At 38.3% G+C, this 21,159-nt stretch overlaps 1 non-coding gene across 1 annotated transcript; it reads right to left on the bottom strand.

Annotated features, from left to right (window-relative positions):
• Window positions 1–9,994: 9,994 nt before the first annotated feature.
• LOC118485363 lies at window positions 9,995–10,101 on the bottom strand. Its single transcript, XR_004875663.1, has one exon. It is a non-coding gene; the product is annotated as a small nucleolar RNA R71 (small nucleolar RNA).
• Window positions 10,102–21,159: the final 11,058 nt, after the last annotated feature.

Genomic DNA, 21,159 nt, shown 5'->3' with positions numbered 1-21,159 from the left:
CTGTGGACAGATTCCGTATTTTGATAATTGCGCTCAATAACAAGTTGAAAAAAAAAATGTGTTGACCTCTACAATGGATTTAACGATAATTGAGGTTCAAAATTTTGTTTTGAAAATTGAGACAAAAGACTTTGAATATGTCATTTTAGGTTGTAGTAAAATCAACTTGTGATAGACGCGTGTATACTGTATAGCTTATATTTTTGGGTTCTCAGGAATCCAGTGTGTTTGAAAAAAAAAAATAGTCAGAACCTTATGGAATTTAGAAAAAAAAAATAATGAGAATTAAAGAGAATTCACCAAAAGAAACTCATTAGAATAAAATTTTAGATCCGCCACTGCATGCCAATAGTGAGCCTTTTGGATTTGACGGATCAATAAGTACCCCATCAAGATATGTGTGTACCATATGAGCCATATATAGCCAATTATGTTAGTAGATTGTCGTAAACATGAAATGTATCACACAATTAGATTTTATGGAAGATAAGTGTCAATTCTTGTTACGAATTGATGGATAGTGACTTCTAGATTGTTATTAAGAGTGCCAAGAAATGACAACAAATCTAAAGTGTGGATGATTAATCATTGTTTCTCTCTTACTAATTTGATTCATCTTGGAACCTCAATTAAGAAGATCCAAAACAAGAAGGGATGCAAATGCCAGTGATGGAGTGGTTGGAGAAAGACTTGGTATTCCTTGTGACCCAGGTTCGACTCCCACTCTCTTCATTATTTTATGCGGCATCCAGGTGAAGGGCGAATACGGGTGAGGCCGGTTCGTCTTGGATGGGATGCGATGTTTTACCGATTATTCCATTGTCGTGCCTTCGGGCGGGTGAAGGTCAGGTTTTCATGCATCTAGGAAAACCAAGGGGCTGGCGGCGGTCGAGTAATCAACCTTGGCCACAGCATCCAGTGTTACGATAGTTAACACGTCGTCTCTTACCGTTAAAAAAAGGAAGAAGGGATGCTAATATCAAGTTAAATTGATGGCTAACATCACAGATGTAGTTGTTGACTTTTTGTGTTTAAAACGAGGTGCACAACTATTATTATTATTATTGTTGTTATTATTATTATATATCATAAAACCATGAACTTTATGCACGAGGCATACAACGATATGTCCCAAACCGACAACAACGATGCATCAAAACTCGATTAAACGCAATGTCAACGGTGTGTATAACAAAGTCTTCAAGTCTCTTTGTTTTATTTTACTCATTTTGATTGCACTACTGCCTTTATCCGTATACAATATGCATCTAACTCAAACACACATGATGTGTTCAAGTGACATCTATTTGTTAAGAGAAGTTACATAATTAATTAGTCGATCGCTACTACCCCGTGCCCTTGAATACACTTGTCAGACGTGTTCTGATGGTTTCTTAGACTTTTTATTGTTGTCGGTAATTTTAGAAATAATCGTCCGCTATGAAATGCCTTAATTGCTATGTCAAAGTTAGGCGTTTGGGATGTGAGTAGAAAAAGAATGATTTTTAGTAGTTATCTTAGTGGTTTAATTTTTTTCATACTTATCTTTGGAAGAATAGTTATGATATATGAAATCTGTCATTTATAATGTAAAATGTAAGAGTACTATGTTAAATAGTTATTTAATTGTAAAAAAAAGGGTTAATGAGAACTTAATCAGTGGAAGTCATTTACTAGATTGACTATAGCTCATGATAACTATTGAACCGTATACTATTAGGATTGAGCCAACGAGCCAGGTAAGAACCCTAATAATATATAGTCTAATAATAACATATTCAGCAAGGATCATGATAACAATATGAGAAATATAGTAAGATCAAATTTAAGTAGCCAACATACAATGCTGATTTAGGACATTATTTATATCAACAACTTTACCGTCAAGAACCCTTTACATAATTAGATGAGAAGTAAAGAACTCGGTGGTCTTAAAGGAAATATATATACATGAAGGGTGTTGCTAAATGTACCCCATTTTCTACTGAATGCACCCCCTTCTTCAACTTTTACATTAATATAATTCAAACCCTTTTGTTTTTCTTTCATTTTTTTATCTTTAATTATTATTATTACTAGTATTTGTTTTTAAAACGTTATTTTATTTAAAAAGAAACTTTTTTTATTATTTGAAAAATAATCGTTTTCATACAATTTTAAACTAAAGTGAGTCATTTTACTTTTGAAATGGATTTTTTTATTCATAGCGGCTTGAAGTGGGTATGCGAATTCGGTTTGTATAAACAATGATACACAAAAAATTAAATGAACCTTTAAAGCCAGCCAACTTAACTAACGTTTTATTTTCTTTTTACGTCTTATTACTTTTAATAAATAAAAGTTGTTAATTATATTAAAAAAACAATTTAATATAATAATAATACTAATAAAAATAGAAATAGAAAGATGAGAGAACTAAAATACGAAATAAATAAAAAATATAAAAGCAACTATTTTTTTAAGAAAAGTTCTGGAACTTTTTTATTGTATAAAAAATATCTTTTTTATTAATTTTAACGACATTTTATAGACACATAATAAAATACTAGTAAGAGAAAGTGTCTTCAAATTATAGAAACATAATAGTTTTCAAAAACAATATTTGAATTCGTTTAGAGGGGTGAAATTTAACAACTTTTAAATTATATTTTTAGAAAGGGCGGTATGACTAGTAAAAATTGGGGTGCATTTAGCCAACCCCATACATGAAAAGGGTAAAATGAGAATCACCTTAAGTTGTGAGAATCATGAGAACTAGATCTTTCAAAAGATTTTTTTTTTTAAATTTCTCAAAAATCTTTAAAAAATACTTGTTCTAGCAAAAAAAATAAAATAAAATAAAATGTCATGCAAAAATTTACATTAGGTGTAAAAAATATTTCATCACCATAACAAAATTTACATCAGGCATAAAGAAAACTTACATCAAGCGTAACTACCGACTCGACAAATTTTTTTTGTTTTTTTTTTGTTTTTACAGATGTGTTTATAATATTTTCATCTACGTTTGTGCAAAAATATAGTGACACAACTCGCGCGAAAAGTAGAAGTTCTAATAGTTCTCACAACTTGTGGTGGTTCTTAATTGGAACAAAGCCTATATATATAAATAGATATATAAAGATGTAGTTTCAGAAGCATATATATATTAAAATTAAAAGCTAAATGATATCATTTTTTATATATAAAATATAAAGTTTTGATTAAATTGCCATTTTAGTCCCTGAGGTTTGACCAAAATTGCCACTTTAGTCCAAATAGTTTTTTTGTTGCCATTTTAACCCAAATAGTTTTGTTTTCTGCCATTTTTGTCCCTGGCTTTTGGCATTTTTTTGTCATTTTCATCGACCACCGCCACCTCCCACTACCCATCCCATCACAACCTTCTATCATCGCCACCACCTGCCTGCACCGTCACCACCCACCCACCCCACCACCATCTGTAACACCTCGTAAAATCACGTCCAATGATGTATTGACATGTGTAATAAACCCTAATGAAGTCAAATGTTGAATTTAAGGGACTATTTTTTCAAAAAATCGAAAACTTTGATTATGAAAGGACTGGAAGTGTTAGCATACCTAAAATAAGTTTCTAAATAACCTCTTACGATGTTTATATTTACAAATGAGCCACTTGGCGATCGAGTGTAGCCGTTTGCGTAATTAATTGAAAGTTTGCGCAATAAAGGGTTAAAAGCGTCAACATGTTAATTCTTACCTCTGAGTTACCTTTTAACAAACCGGGAGCTTCATGATATTTGATTATACTCTCGGGAATGCCAACTATTGACCGTCTAAGGTTTTTATGTCTATAAGTAAGGTTACGCGCAACTTTGCAAGTTAGAGGGGCTAAAAGTGTCAATATGTTTAATTATACCTCTGAATGACCTTTTAGCAAACCCGAAGCATCGTGATGTTTATTAATACTTTCAAGAAATGCCTAATATGGATTAGATGAGGCTTCAATGCTAGTAAATGATGAGATGCGCAAGTTTGCGCAATAGAGGGACCTAAAGCGTCAACTTTTGAATCTACGCCTTTTGGTGACCATTTAAGCAGTTGAGAGCGTAGAAATAATTAGACTCATTCTTGGGAATGCCCATTATGGGCCATGGAAGGCTTGGATATCATTAAACGACATTTCGCGCTACTTTGCGCAATTAAAGGACCCTTTGCGTCAAACTGCAAAAGTATGTCGATTTGTATGGTAACGGACCTTCCGGAATATGACCATGAGTTAAACATACCCTATTTATTCTTTATATAGCTTAGATATAGGCTTAGAGGTGTTTGGTGCGCAAATATAAACTTTTAAGTCAAGCAGGGACTAAAAGTGTCAAAAAGTGCACAAGTTTGCATTTTCGCGCATAACTTACATTCTGGATATATCCGGACATCCAAAAATTTATGTAAGCACTAAGAAATTTTATTTTAGTGTTTGGCTTGATAAAATTCCATTCGTCGCGTAGTTTGGATCGTTTTTAGCGTCTGTTCGTGTTTCGTCGTAATTCGTCGAACAACGTGACCATACGGCCAAACGAACCGACATCCGACATGTTTTCAAGCATGTATTATGTCCCTTATGTTTAGGCATCATAATGGAGCCTTGAAATGAGGTTAACGGGCTTTAAATGTGTCAGAAATAGCAAATAACAAGTGCAGGGACCAAAGTTGCAACTTCTGAAAGTTGTTGTTGTTCTTAGGCGGGCCGCGTAGATTGTATGATTGTCCTACGCGGGCCGCGAGGTCCTCTGATCTGCAGATTACTTGTTTTAGTTGCTGGTTTTGCTGAAACAAGGTTCGATACTCACATAATTCAATCTATGGGCTTGCCCATTGTATTATAAAACCTCTTAACACTTGTTATCATCTGGTTATCCCTCCCGACACTTGTCACGATCTCGTGCAATCCCGAAAACTATATATAGTGGTGGGTTTTCACTTATTCATTCACCCATCTTCTTGAAGCTTTGCTCTCTAACTCAAATCTGAGGATCCTAGTCATTGGGAGCCTCCTTTTGAGTTCCTTTCTGTCCTTTGGACTCTTGTAAGTATCTTTGCGTGCTCGGTATTAATCGTTTAGCGTTTATAGCCGAAAAGTCAAGCGTTTTCGATAAACGCTTTGACTTTTAAACGGTTAAGCCATTGTTCGCAACGAACATGGCTACGTGACCGTAATTAGGTGGGTGTTTAACCCTCAAAAGGGCACCTCCTAATTACTACGCTTACTTAGTTAAATTATCGGGTCAAATAAAAGTCAAACGGGTTAGTTTTAAATAAAATTCATAACTATTAATATGAAAGCCATAAAATCAGTTTTCTCACTTTAATAACTTGGTAAATATTAGTTGAACATGCCTAAGCATGTTTCAACCCGACAATTCTAAGTATAGGCTCGGTTCGGAACCGAAAGTCGCAAAAGTTGTCTTTTGCTTTGACTTTCAGTTCTGACCCAATTTAGCTTAGTTTAGTTATGCCTTAGGATTCCTTTAGGACCATGTTATAGGTTGGTGTAACCCTCTTAGGTTATACAACTTGGATCCTTAGTTATCCTATTCATTGCATGTTTCCGTTATATGCTTAAATGTTGACAATTATGCCCTTTTGACCCTAAAACGAGAATTTTGAAAATGTGAGAGGACAATAATCTTTATTACAGATTTATAAACTTGTCCTTAAAATTTGACATCAGTTTGAGGTCTAGATTAGGAGTTATGCTCAATAGCGTAATTAGAAAGCTTTTTATTAATTAAACGGCATAATTAGCATATATCCTATCTAAACCCAATTTTTGATACCAAACTTTTTACCTACTGATATAAAATAATATTTTGGGATTTTTGAAGATTTTTATTTATTTTTAGGCTGAGCATAACATAGGGTTCTAGGCTTGATTCGGTAATTGCCGGTTTTGCCCTTTTGGCTTATAAATTGAGTTTTACAAAACATTTTGACCCCAAACCTTTTGCTACTGATTTTATAAGATAAATAAAATATTTTAAGCTTTATGGAATGATAAAAATATCAGCTTTTCTTTAAAAACCCGGAAATCGCTTAAAACCGCCTTTTTACGCGTTTTAAGCGCATAGTATGTATAAAAACTATTTTTAATATATAAGACTTGATACCTACTGATATTTTTAGTAAATTTATATACTTTAACAGTAAGCAAAAGTTTTAAACTCATATTTCCAGTTTTGACCTTTAAGCCCTATGTGAAATTACCAAAATGCCCCTCCGGTGCATAGTTTGGTTATAAATAATAAAATTCACTTATAGGTAATATCCTACTATTATAACTTATTAAATTAAGTATTTTTACTGATTATATCAGACCTGGAACTCAGAATAATATTTAATCTCTCTTATAACCCTTAAAATGACCAAAATACTCCTACGGGGCATAAATTGGTTTTAAATCCGTTTTGGGCATAATGGAAGGTATCCTAATAATATCACAACATATTTAAGGCATATTAACTTAGGAAACCTGTTCATGACTCTTTTGGTTACCCGTTACGCACCTTTCGCATTCGTATCGGCTTATGTAACTAGTTTGCATAAATTAGCCGAAACGGGTCAAACCTTATCATTTTTATCTCAAAATCCAGAATATGTTTAGTTTACCCTTGATACACGAGTATACAAGCTTGTCGGGTCTAAACCACATTCTGATCCAGTTCTCGCTTAAGCATGCATTTTGAACCGTATCCTCCTTTAAAACTAACTGGTCTAAGCATAGGCTTAATTAAAGACCCGTTAAAAATCTAATAGGTTACTAAAAACCTTCGTTCCAGATTTAGGAGCCCAGTAAAAGCTATCTGTACTTGCTGATTTGATATACGGCTGGGATTGAATTTATATTTAGCTCAGTTAAGTACTTTTAACTTATTTTCCCTTATACGGGCTTGGGGTACGGTATATAATATACCGCTTGGTCGGGCATTGAATCTTTGATCGTATGAAGGTTAATTTATTGAGATGACCCGTTTAAATTGTTTTGTTTGCTTAAAGCCTTTGGGGGTTGATGAAATAATGGTTAACCGAGCAGGGTTAACTCACTAGTCTCGTCAAGAAGGGTTAATCCCTTCCTCTCGAGGATCGCTGGCTGGTCACCGGTGGGTTGATCTCCTGCACAAGGAAACAAACCGTGACTCGTAACAAGGAGGATGGGGTGGGGGGGTGCTCCTTGTTACCACTCTCCGGCGTGAGAATCAGTAGTCTGCTTGGGAAGCAAAGTATGATAGTAATAGTAGTGAGAGAATTGTGAAGAGATACCTCAAACCTGGTTTGGGGTTGGTATTTATAGCCGAGGAGTGAAGGAGGAGGTAGATGGATAGACTGACGGCATGCTGCACCTTTGCAGGTGTGTCAGACATGTCGACCGGGGAGGCGACGTGATGTGTGTAAAATGCAACATATAAATCACATCAATTAAGGCATAAAACTAACCCTTTTTAAGTATTAATGTTGGAAAAAGAGTGTTTTTGTCTTCCTTTTGTATTTTCAGGATGAAATGAGCTCAAATTCACAAAAGAAGCAAAAAGACAACTAATTCTAGCATAAATACAAGAAAAGGAATAAAAGTAGACTGCCCGGACCCTCAACAGCATCCTCCAGAGCAAGGAAGAGAAAGCAGAAGTCTGAACACGCCCCGTGCTCAGCCAGCACGGGGCCGTGCCCAAGAAACAGCATAAAAGACAAACTTATAGAAGCTTCCATTGCCCACCAAGGGGCCGTGTCCAGCGGGCACGGGGGCGTGGTGAAAGTACAGCAGGCGCATTAATTGTAATTGCGAATTACAATTAATGAGGAGAGAGAGTGTCAGACGGGCACGGGGGCGTGTCCAGTGGACACGGGGCCGTGCCCAGCCTTCTGTTCAGCCTATAAATAGGAGTGTTTGGTTTCATTTCAACTCATCCCTTGGCACACCACCTCTCTCACACTTCATCCACCACCCACCACCACCATAACACCATCATCCACCACCATCATCCATTGTCCATCGTAGAGTGTGTGAGTCGTCTCGGGATCCAAGATTGATCGTAAGAGTTCTTGACAATCAAGGCCATGTTTGCCTAAGTCTCTTACATCACTTGGTGAAGACAAGTGTTTAGTATAATACTTTTTATTTTCAATCTTTTGCACTTTTTATTTGGTTTTGTATTAATGACTTTAATAACTAGTTACTTATGTTGAAGGTGATCTTTCCTTATCGTTTGTCCGTGGTGTCTTGGCATTATTTTACTGTCTATATAAAATAAAAGATTTTCACCATTCATATCTCCACGGTCTATATGGAGGTATGTTGGCTACCTGGTCGGGGGTTAAGGGAACGGTTTGGTAAGGGTCTTGCCCTTGTTCAGCGTTTAGAGGTCCTGCTTGGGACCTGGGTCAAATTTAGTAGGATCTCCTTCAATGCCCATAGGTATTGGATGGCGGGGATCCAAACTCTTTGACCCCCTCATAAGTTAACTACTATTAATACTATAACCCGGCTATTTAGGACTGTATCCCTGCTGACTCAGACTACTTAGCCGAGGGTAACGTCACCGCCGAAAGCGGGGCCTACCACAATTTGCATTAATAACTTAATTCATTATCTTTCAGTAATCCGACCCTTTAGGATTGTATCCTTGCTGACTCAAACTACTGGGTTGAGGGTAACGTCGCCTTCAAAAGAGGGGCCTACTACAATAACTAAGATAATCTCTTAAACAAGTGCAAAAGTGCGGAAATAATCAAAGGTTATACTAATACACATGTCGGATCCAAGTGATTCATCTTGTCTATCTGTTTTTATTTTATTTTACTTTTCAGCATTTAGTTAGTTTTTTTTATTTTCTTAGTTTAAAAAACATTTTTCTCACTTTTTGATTTGATTAGACGTTGAGGATAAACCGGTATTAAAAGCTCTTGTGTCCTTGGACGACCTCGGTATCTTACCAACACTATACTACGTCCACGATGGGTGCACTTGCCCATATGTGTGTTTAGTGTTAGTGAATATCGTGTTTTATAAATTTAAAACTTGGCTAAAAGTGTAAAAAGGGCTTAATTATACATCTAAAAAATATATTACACTACACACGCATCAAGTTTTTGGCGCCGCTGCCGGGGACACGAGGATTTTAAGAAAGTTAGGAATCAACGGCCTAATCATATTTTTATTTTTCTTTTTATTTTTTAGGATTTTTCTTAGTTTTTCAGCTTCTGCAGGGCTCAGCACGGGCCGTTTCTGGTCGGACACGGGCCGTGCCCAGCATCGTTACTGACAGTTTTTTTTGTTTTCCAAGTTACAGAAGGCTAACCACGGGGCCGTGCCGGTGCAACACGGGGCCGTGTCCAACTTCCAGTAACTGGGATTTGGAAAACAATCACTGAAACTCCGACCACGGGCCGTGTTCGCTAAACACGGGGCCGTGGTGAACCCTCTGACCAACATTCTTTTCTGTTTTTATTGCAGGACTTGGAACCCGACGCCAACCTCACGTAGTGTATGAGCTCCAGTTCCAATAAAGACATAAAATAACTACTAGAAGAACCCGAACGCTTTCTCAGAAAAAGGTTAAAAGCCAAAAACCAAGAGAAGGTTTCGGGTGATCCACCTCCAATGGCGGACCAACGTACCCTTATGGATTATCTACGACCCACCGTAGGTAATCTAGGCGCCGCTATCAATGCTCCGAATGTCGAAGCTAATAACTTCGAACTCCGGCCGCATTTGATACAAATGCTCCAAAACTCCGCAACCTTCCATGGGCTTGCGGACGAGGATCCCCATCTACATATAACTAATTTCTTGGAAATATGTGATACCTTCCGGATCAATGGAGCATCAAACGACGCCATCCGCCTCCGTATGTTTCCCTTCTCACTAAAAGACCGAGCGAAAGCTTGGCTCAACGCCCTCCCAGCTGGATCGGTAAACACCTGGGATGAACTAGCCCAAAAATTTCTATATAAGTATTTCCCTCCCGCTAAAACTGCTAAGTTAATGACTGAAATTAATACATATTCACAAGAGGACGGGGAATCCTTATATGAAACTTGGGAAAGGTTCAAGGAGCTATTACGCAAGTGTCCCCATCATGGCCTTGAAATATGGCAACAAGTATCCACTTTCTATAATGGATTGTTGCCACACACTAGGCAGACACTTGATTCTAGCTCCGGGGGACTTTTAGGTAATCGACGCCCACACGAAATATATAATCAAATTGAAGAAATTGCTCAAACCAATTTTCAATGGCACACCCCCCGGGGAAATAAGTCTATCGCCCCGGGCGCCCATAAGGTCGATGAAAGCACTTCTTTACAAGCCCAAATCGAGGCCCTTTCTTCAAAGATAAAAAAATTTGAAATGACAAAAACAGTCTCGGTTATGGCTTGTGAAGGGTGTGGTGGGTCACATGAAAATTGGAGTTGTATGAAAGAAACAGACGATCAACAAGAAATGGTAAACTACATTGATAATAGACCTAGGCCGTCGGGTCCCCCAACGGGAACTTACAACCAAGGGTGGCGAAACCACCCAAACCTTGGTTGGAGGGAACCCGGCAATAGTAGTAACCAACAAACCCAACGAACAAACTTTCAACAACCAAGAAATGAGTCACAAAATTTCACTCAACAACAAAGTGGACAAGAAAGGCTCGAAGATACTGTATCTCGCCTCGTCTCCGACACTGATAAGAAAAACTCGGAAAGATTTCTACAATTAGAATCAAATTTTAGAAATCAACAAGCTAGTATTCAAAACATAGAAAAACAATTAAATCAAATAGCTCAAAATTTTGCCGAGAGACCGCAAGGCGCATTACCTAGCAATACCGAAACAAACCCAAAAGCGCAAGTTCACCTCATCACACTACGGAACCGCACCGTAGGGCCTGCAGAAGTGCCACCGCCAACGGAAGAAACAGTACCCACACCTCTGCAGGAAAAGAACTCCCCTCCGTCACCAGAGCCTACCAAGGCTCCTCGAGTTCCATACCCCGGTACAAAAGACCAATGAGCAATTCGCAAAGTTCGAAAGTCTGTTAAAACAATTGCATGTCAATATTCCTTTTATCGAAGTCCTAACCCAAATGCCCAAGTACTCTAAATTCATGAGGGACTTCCTTACACATAAAAAGAAAACTGAAAGTTTGCAATTAGTCAATTTAGGCGAAGAATGCTCTGCCCTCGTACTCAATAAAATTCCCCAAAAGAAAATCGATCCCGGAAGCTTCACGATTCCCTGCTCAATAGGGGAATCGCCCGTTTGTAATGCCTTAGCCGACCTTGGGGCTAGCATTAATCTCATGCCCTCATCAATGTTCAAAAGACTCGGCTTAGGAACCACGAGCCCTACAAAAATGAGCATACAACTCGCTGATCGATCCGTCAAATTCCCACAAGGTGTCATCGAGAATGTCTTAGTAAAGGTAAGCAGATTCGTTTATCCAGCTGACTTTGTCATACTCGATATGGAGGAATACACCGAGGTCCCCCTCATACTAGGGAGACCCTTCCTTGCCACCGCCCAAGCAGTTGTAGATATGAATGACGGGACACTCACCTTGAGGTATGGGGATGATGAAGTGAAGTTCGGAGTTGGGAAGAGAATAGAGGACGACGACCCGGTCAATTACATGAAGGTTATTGATTCGAGCTTGGATGCTGCTCTCCGACGGTGTAACATGGGACGCCAGGCATCCCACTCAGAAAACATATAGCCTCGCATTGGGTCTAGCCAAGGACCCTTATAAACGTGGCGCACCACGGAGGCATTCCGCGGAAGTTTAGTTTAATCTTTTAGTTTTAATTTGCAGAAATAAAACACACTCATGGTGGTAATGGATGAAAAAGGGAACGAGAAAAATGGCCCCATGCACAAAGAACAGAGCAACCCGACACAAATCTCCATCACAGAAGGCTCAACACGGGCCGTGCCCAACCAACACGGCCCCGTGCTGAGCCACCTGCAGAAAAACGCCCAGTTCAGGTAACTGGACACGGGCCGTGTTCAGCGGACACGCCCCCGTGTCCAGGCTTCTGTCTTATTTCTTTAATTTCTGTTACTGGCACCTGACCACGGGGCCGTGCCCGGTCACCATGGGGCCGTGTCCAGGATGCCAGTAACATAAATCTTTGCTTTTTAACCCACTTTTACACATTCTAATCAACCGAAAATCTTATTTTTGGGACACATTGAGGACAATGTGTAATTTAAGTGTAGGGGGGATGCTAAAACCTTGAATTTTGCAAATCCTAATTACAAGCCTTACACAAAACTCTATTGGAACCGCTAAACAACCCAAATTTTTTTCAAAAACTTTTCGTTTTTTTTTACTTGTCTTGGTTTAATTTGGGAATAACAAGTTCTAAAAAGGTTATATTTTTACAAATTTACAACCGATAGCGTCGTGATAACAAAGAACCAACATAAGAAAATTACGAAACGGCATAACAAGTCTAGTTAAAAATTCGATTATATATACTTGATCGCATTAAAAACCCATTCCCACAAAAGTGAGTTTTGAGCCTTTATCGAGCATACAAATATACATCTTTAGACTAAATGCTCATTTTTCGTTTCTTGTGTGAATAGCCGCTTGGTTCTTACAACTCTAGAACTTGCCACGACGATACATTCCCGGTCCTTACCAACTTAAACCCAAGTAAGTAAGTGATGGAGGCATTAGGACTAACCATATTTTTCTTTCTACACCATTATTTTTCATTTTTTTTTACCACCTACCCAAAATCCCCCTAGTTAGCCCCTTTGAGCCTAAACCTTTTATTTCATTACCCTAAAACCCTTTTTACCCACCAAAAACCCTTTTTTTTCACCCTTTATTTTAGTAACAAGCTCGGTTTTTCGTAAGATCGCTATTTTATGTGACTTTCCAAAAATATATATATATATATATATATATATATATATATATATATATATATATATATATATATATATATATATATGATGAAGTCAAAAACAAACAAAAGCTATATAAAAGCTTGTTTGGAGAAATACTTCAAAATAAAGAGTCACTAAAAACAAGGTGTGTCACGAAAACCGACGCTTTTTACGATTTTCGCCCTTTTACTAACCACTAACCCAACCACCCACCTTTAACCCAAGCCTAACCCTTCACCCAAAAAGTCCACTTGATATTTACAAAGGTAAAAAGTTAAAAAGGAGGAGGATTGATTGCTTGGCAAGCCTATGGAAGGCGTAAGTTCCATGCCGCTCTCGAGTGATTCACTAAAAAAAATACACCTTCGGCCGAGTGTTGAGTGATCTCCCGTGAGGTATGTGAACTTGTATATAAATGGAATTTTAATAAGGCATGCTATGCCCGAATAAGTAATTTATCCTGTGAAACGTTCTAAATAAATCATAACGAATAGGATTGTAAATAAATAAAAACAAAACCTACAAAGATCTTGGATTCCCGACACTCTATGACAAGCCAAAAACTTTCTCTTCTACCTATTCCATTTGGGAGTGTAAGCCACATTTAAAGAGTTTTGCTTGAGGACAAGCAAAAGTTCAAGTGTGGGGGTATTTGATGTGTGTAAAATGCAATATATAAATCACATCAATTAAGGCATAAAACTAACCCTTTTTAAGTATTAATGTTGGAAAAAGAGTGTTTTTGTCTTCCTTTTGTATTTTCAGGAGGAAATGGGCTCAAATTCACAAAAGAATCAAAAAGACAACTAATTCTAGCATAAATACAAGAAAAGGAATAAAAGTAGACTGCCCGGACCCTCAACAGCATCCTCCAGAGCAAGGAAGAGAAAGCAGAAGTCTGAACACGCCCCGTGCTCAGCCAGCACGGGGCCGTGCCCAAGAAACAGCATTAAAGACAAACTTATAGAAGCTTCCATTGCCCACCACGGGGCCGTGTCCAGCGGGCACGGGGGCGTGGTGAAAGTACAGCAGGCGCATTAATTGTAATTGCGAATTACAATTAATGAGGAGAGAGAGTGTCAGACGGGCACGGGGGCGTGTCCAGTAAACACGGGGTCGTGCCCAGCCTTCTGTTCAGCCTATAAATAGGAGTGTTTGGTTTCATTTCAACTCATCCCTTGGCACACCACCTCTCTCACACTTCATCCACCACCCACCACCACCATAACACCATCATCCACCACCATCATCCATTGTCCATCGTAGAGTGTGTGAGTCGTCTCGGGATCCAAGATTGATCGTAAGAGTTCTTGACAATCAAGGCCATGTTTGCCTAAGTCTCTTACATCACTTGGTGAAGACAAGTGTTTAGTATAATACTTTTTATTTTCAATCTTTTGCACTTTTTATTTGGTTTTGTATTAATGACTTTAATAACTAGTTACTTATGTTGAAGGTGATCTTTCCTTATCGTTTGTCCGTGGTGTCTTGGCATTATTTTACTGTCTATATAAAATAAAAGATTTTCACCATTCATATCTCCACGGTCTATATGGAGGTATGTTGGCTACCTGGTCGGGGGTTAAGGGAACGGTTTGGTAAGGGTCTTGCCCTTGTTCAGCGTTTAGAGGTCCTGCTTGGGACCTGGGTCAAATTTAGTAGGATCTCCTTCAATGCCCATAGGTATTGGATGGCGGGGATCCAAACTCTTTGACCCCCTCATAAGTTAACTACTATTAATACTATAACCCGACTATTTAGGACTGTATCCCTGCTGACTCAGACTACTTAGCCGAGGGTAACGTCACCGCCGAAAGCGGGGCCTACCACAATTTGCATTAATAACTTAATTCATTATCTTTCAGTAATCCGACCCTTTAGGATTGTATCCTTGCTGACTCAAACTACTGGGTTGAGGGTAACGTCGCCTTCAAAAGAGGGGCCTACTACAATAACTAAGATAATCTCTTAAACAAGTGCAAAAGTGCGGAAATAATCAAAGGTTATACTAATACACATGTCGGATCCAAGTGATTCATCTTGTCTATCTGTTTTTATTTTATTTTACTTTTCAACATTTAGTTAGTTTTTTTTATTTTCTTAGTTTAAAAAACATTTTTCTCACTTTTTGATTTGATTAGACGTTGAGGATAAACCGGTATTAAAAGCTCTTGTGTCCTTGGACGACCTCGGTATCTTACCAACACTATACTACGTCCACGATGGGTGCACTTGCCCATATGTGTGTTTAGTGTTAGTGAATATCGTGTTTTATAAATTTAAAACTTGGCTAAAAGTGTAAAAAGGGCTTAATTATACATCTAAAAAATATATTACACTACACACGCATCACGACGCCACGTCAGTCTGCTGCTTACGTAGTCCTGACAGGCGGCTGCCATTGGTGCTACTTGCTCTGTGGTGTCAGTCCTACTTGATGAGTAGAGCCAGCGATCCTCGAGAGGAAGGGATTAACCCTTCTTGACGAGACTAGTGAGTTAACCCTGCCCGGTTAACTATTGTTTCATCAGGGGTTTAATGACCATGTCCCGGATATCCTTGGCATCATTCAGAGAAATGGCCACGACCTTAGCACGGGGTGTAGGCGTACACCTGACAGTGCATTTATAAATAATAAGATATAACCACCGGTTTCGAGTATAACTCGCCACGGGACTATATCATGTGGTGTGTCAATTAATCTTTAACCCGGTGTTCAGCCCGGGCTACTGAACATATAAGAAACATGTAATTCTTTTACAAGTTTATATATAAATAATTATCCCAAGTTATAAAATCTTTTGTGCCTTGTGCATTCAAATCAATTTTCTTAAACATTTTCAAAATGAGTCAGTTAAATTGTATTTACCAGTGTAAACTGACGTATTTTCCCAAAAAAGGCTAAGTGCAGGTACTAATCGGAATAGGCTGGTCTCTCCTAGCATCAAATAAAAGTCTCGCAAGCTTAGATGCCTTTAAACTCTGTTGAACAATGTTATCTTTCTGTTTTAAGATCTGCCTGTGGATCCATCATATATTCCGTTGTAATATTTAATATTACTTTTGAATCGGATTGTAATATATTTATCTTTTGCTTCCGCTGTGCATTTAAATTGTGTTGTTTGTCTATGATGATATCAATTACGTCACGGTACTCCCTATCGGGCCCACCGATGATACGTGGAAATATCATGGTGTGACAGGTTGGTATCAGAGCCAACATTGAGTAAATTAAACACTAGCCTTTTGTGTTTAATCTCAATGACACAGTAGCACATTCCTTGACCTTCTGAGTCTAGACTTAACATAGGAATACTCTCATCTCTATTCGGAGAATTATTGCCTTCAATTCTATATTTTTTAATATGTCACCAAGCAAAGAAGCCGTAATGGAAATTCTCCCCATTTGAAGCCTAGGAAAGGCCGAGCTTCGTACTGCGACTAGGATTAACGTGCAACCAAGGAGAAAACATTCAGAAATAAAATGAAGAAGAAACTCCTTTTTGCTGAAGATCGTTTCCTTAGTAGTCCTTATAAGGACATATTTATCTTTCAGAACCTTCGAGGACAACATTATTCCTTTCAAGTCCCGTTCAGGGAAATTCTGAACCTCTTTTAAAAATCCTTGGAATGTTTTATCTGAATGTTATTTACATCATTATATATGAACATAAAATATGAATAATAATATTCCTTTTATAAGATCTACCATTATAATAAAATGGCAAATTCTAAAAAGGACAAGAACTAGCCCATGTGTCATTTTAAGACAAGGCCAATATGGTAGTTCCTCAATTAGATTCAGATCCTTATTAACATCTCAATTTAGGATTGTTTTGCATTAAATATTAAAAAGAATCTTAAAGGTACAACCTAGCCTATATGTCATTTCAGACAAGGCCAAGATGGTAGAACCTATTCAAAAGATGCAAATCCTTGTTAACATCTGTAAACATGTTAACTGTGACAACCCTCACCAAACCAGGTATCCGTAAAAATTAATTAATATTTAATTAGTGCTTAATTACTGTGCTTGATTTCAATTACGAATAAACTGCTTTCTGTTTTCTGATACATACATACTCATGCATCATACTTTATTACTGTCACTTCCTTTATTACACACAAAACAATAGTGACAAACTTGATGCACAAAACACAGTTAGCATAGTGAGCGGATAACCCAGTAAACATGCTGACATTGCCAGCACTAGACAGACATTGTCTCTAAGGCCAGTATGAGCCGGGAATAGATTACTACACTAGTAGGGAGTGTAGGGAGGTGAGGATTATAAAACTGCGTCACTAGGTGATAGTTATAGTGACCGGATGTGCCTAAAACATGCTTTAATTACAAAATTCTGCACTTTATACAAAAATTCAGCATAACATAACTAGTAAAGTGCAAAAACTTGGTAAAATAATACTAGACACTTTCCAAAGTGTTGAGAATTTATTGTGTCACTAAAAACACTATAAAAGACACTTTAAAGCTTTACTTAATACTTTAACGGATCAATATCCAACCGAACAACCGGACCTTACCCGGAACATAAAAATATTGCCAAAGACATTGTTTTTACCTTTCTGAGCTAGTTAGGGTCCCGAACACCCTAACACTCTTTATATTATAACACACACTATAATACTCTAACTAAACCCTTGGATTTCAACTAGAACTTAACCAACCATTACACCACCCAACCCTTACCCCCCCCCCTCTTTGCGACGGTTCCCCATGGGTGGGGACACACCCATGCTTTCTTGATTATTTTATTAGTTGTTGTTTGATATCTAGATGACACACTATATAATGGTTAATAGTGGAATGGGATTATAAGTAAACTCAAAGGTTAACACTTCTCTCACTTCAAGCCATCAACACCAAACTTGCTCTCCACTTTCCCCTTTGCTTGTGTTCGGCCGAGACCACAACCACACCCACCATCATCATCAACTTTCAAGTTCATGAGTTTGTGATTTAGGCTTGTTTTGTCAACTTCAATGTTTAAATATTGTATATTGATGATTGTTAAATTGCTTGATTGAATTTTTGAAAAGAAAATGATGCGCTTGTAAGCGTGGCCACCTCCAGTTACAGAGGAAACTCTGGCGAAATTTTTCTAGAAATATAACGCTTAGAAATATTTTTGTAACAAATGATCATAAATATGTTTTTGACTTGGTTTTCAAAATAAACTTCGCCATGATTTTTATTACAAAATTACCAAGTATTCGGATGTGGATTTTCGTAAATAAAACTTGTTAAATAAATATTTAGAATATACATTTTATAATAAAACGCTGGTGTGACTATGTGATTATTTTGTGAACTAGATATATATTATTTTTTAGGGTAAAAATAATATTACTTGAAATATCATGAAGTTACGATCTCCAAAATAATATCAACGCTCTCACAAAAATGAATATGTAAGTTATATAAGTATCGTAATAAAACGCGAACTTTAAAAATGTAACTTATGTATTTTTCGGAAAAATACTCTTATTAGAATATTTTTGGTGAAATATTATTTTGGGAAAACCTATGGAATAAAATATAATATTTTTGGGAAAAATATATATATTTTGGAAATTAAAACATTTTAGACAAAGTAATTAAAATATATTTTCAAGTGAGACTTAAAAATATATTTTCGGAATTATAAAACACATATGTATTAATACCCCCATCCTTGGGAAGGAATATATTTATAGAATAATTAAGAAGTGTAAATACGAGATAGTTGACTAACTATTTCTCAAAAAACGTTAAACCTTAAGCCAAGGCACGGCCGTCCGTCTAATAAAAGCTAGTACGTGTAGGTCGTCACGCAGCAGGTTATTTTGGGATGGACTATTTCGAGACGCACTTCTGTGAGTTCATGTCCCCCTTTTCTCTTTACTGTTTTCAGTTTTTATACTTCGGAGGTGCAATACATGTTACAATAATTACGAATACTTTTATACATGGTATGGTTAGCTTAAGGAGGGTTACTACTTAGATCATGTGAGTGGGTAGACTGGAACTAGAGGCCATTAATCCTCATTGTAGGACCGAGGGTCATTAGCGGTAGATCTATCTGGGTGTAGCAAGCCCAACTCCAGACCCACTGTACGGACCTTGGGGTGACTTTGAGCCCGACGCAAAAATCTGCTAGGTTTGAGTCTTCCTACAACACTTCACACATATCATTGTCTTTGCAACCCAATGGTGATCTCTTTTTCCTTATTTGCTACATACCAGGGATTCTCATACATACAAAGATGTTACAAAGGTTTTTACATACTCACTTTTACATGAACTCGCTCAACTTTTGTTGATTTTTCAAATTACATGTATTTCAGGGAATTAGGGATCTGGCAAGGTATGCTATGTCTTCATGCTGCGTAGGAGAAGTGATGTCATCCAAGTTTAGGGATCTGGCAAGGTATGCTATGTCTTCATTCGTGTTTTATGGTTGTGTCTTATGAACAATGTTTTTATTATGTTGTGTTGTAATCCCACTACATGTGTCAACTTTTAAAACAATGTTGTCGTATTTTATTTTTAAAACTTGAAGTAATGGATGATCATCATGGTTTTACTTACATATAGCTTTGTTGTGATTAAGCTATGGTATTAAGAAGTCACACCAAATAAACCCACGCTTTCGCAAAGCCAGGGTGTGACAGCTTGGTATCAGAGCTTTGATCATAGCGAACTAGGATTCCTTCTCGAGTCTAGACTATGATCACTAGGGCTCTCACGAAAACATTTTTACATTGAATACATTACGTCCAGATCCAGGATACAAAAATATTTTTACAAACAAAAAGTATGAGCACATTTTTCAAAAATTATGATTCAGTCGCTACGACTGGGGGAGTTCAGTCTTAGAGACTGAGGGAGTTCAGCCCTAGAGGCTGGGAGGTTCAGTCATGTATACTGAGGGGTCCAGTCTCAAAGATTGGGGAGGTTTTAGTCTTAGAGGACAGGGAGTTAGACCGAGGGACTAGGAGGTTCAGTCTGAGAGGCTGGGAGGTTCAGTCATGTAGACTGAGGGGTCCAATCTTAAAGATTGGGGAGGTTTTGGTCTTAGAGGCCAGGGAGTTAGTCTGAGAGACTAGGAGGGTCAATCTGAGAGGCTGGGAGGGTAGTCTAGTGGGACTAGGAAGAAATGCTTACTTGCTTATTGGTGATTAACATGTTTATTTGATTATATGATTGATTGTTTGTGCATATGTATGTTTGTGTTACAGACATCATGCCTTCTTCATCAGACACTAGAGTTTCAGACACTCTGGATCCCATGGCGATAGTATCAGATGACATAGTTTCGTCGGAGCGAGAGGTCTACACTCCCGATACTACCAGCACCGATGATGACGATTTCCAGCCCTTTGCGCTGCCTAACGTCGTAGCCGAGCCTGCTGATGGCCATCTCGCTGGGGATTTACCATTCGTGGTGATCCCTGCTCCTGTATCCCTTGCTGCTTATCCGGTTGTTGATATGCCCCTCGATGTCGTTTCTGACGACGATGTCGATCTGTTTGAGGAGGACCCACCTGAGGCTGACCATGAGGGTGAGGCCCCTATTGCTGCTGATGTTATCCTACCCATTGTTGATGCTCCTGCAGAGGAGACTCCTGTTCATTCACCTGTTCCAGACTCCTTTGAGTCTGTGGCGTCCGCACCTTCGCACACTCAGGGAATGCAGCACCACTCACACGACGCCGACCCTGACATGGCGTCATCAGCTGCACCTGCACCCGCACACAGCTTCGAGTTTGATCACGACGTTGATGATGATCTGGATCCTGTTTTTCCCCTGGTTTTGATCCTGACCAGGATATTGAGTTCATTCACTTAGACCAGCCCCTAGAGGATCCTGTAGCCCCTATCGATCCTTTGTTTGATGATCCAGCTGATTTTGATATGGAGTTTGTTGATCCGGAGCCTGTTGTGGCCCCTGAGCCAGTCGTTGCTCCTGACCCTGCATTAGAGCATGACCCTGTTCATGCCGATGCACCTGCTGTTGCTCCTTTTGTTGATGATGCACCTGTTGACGATCATCCTGTTGTTGCTCCACCGTTGGTGGATGATCATATTTCTGACGTTCCTGCTGATGCTCCACTCTTGGTAGAGGATCCTGTTGTTGCACCACTTCCTGATCCAGTGCCGGTGCTGTTCGACCGTGCACCTTTTGCGACCCATATAGATCCACGTTACGCTGACACCCGTAACGGGTGGATAGATGATGACGATGATT

The sequence above is a fragment of the Helianthus annuus genome, chromosome 12, assembly GCF_002127325.2.
Source record: "Helianthus annuus cultivar XRQ/B chromosome 12, HanXRQr2.0-SUNRISE, whole genome shotgun sequence".
Taxonomy (NCBI): Eukaryota; Viridiplantae; Streptophyta; class Magnoliopsida; order Asterales; family Asteraceae; genus Helianthus; species Helianthus annuus.
Note: the sequence above shows the minus strand (reverse complement) of the source record. Positions and strands in the feature narration are given on the sequence as shown.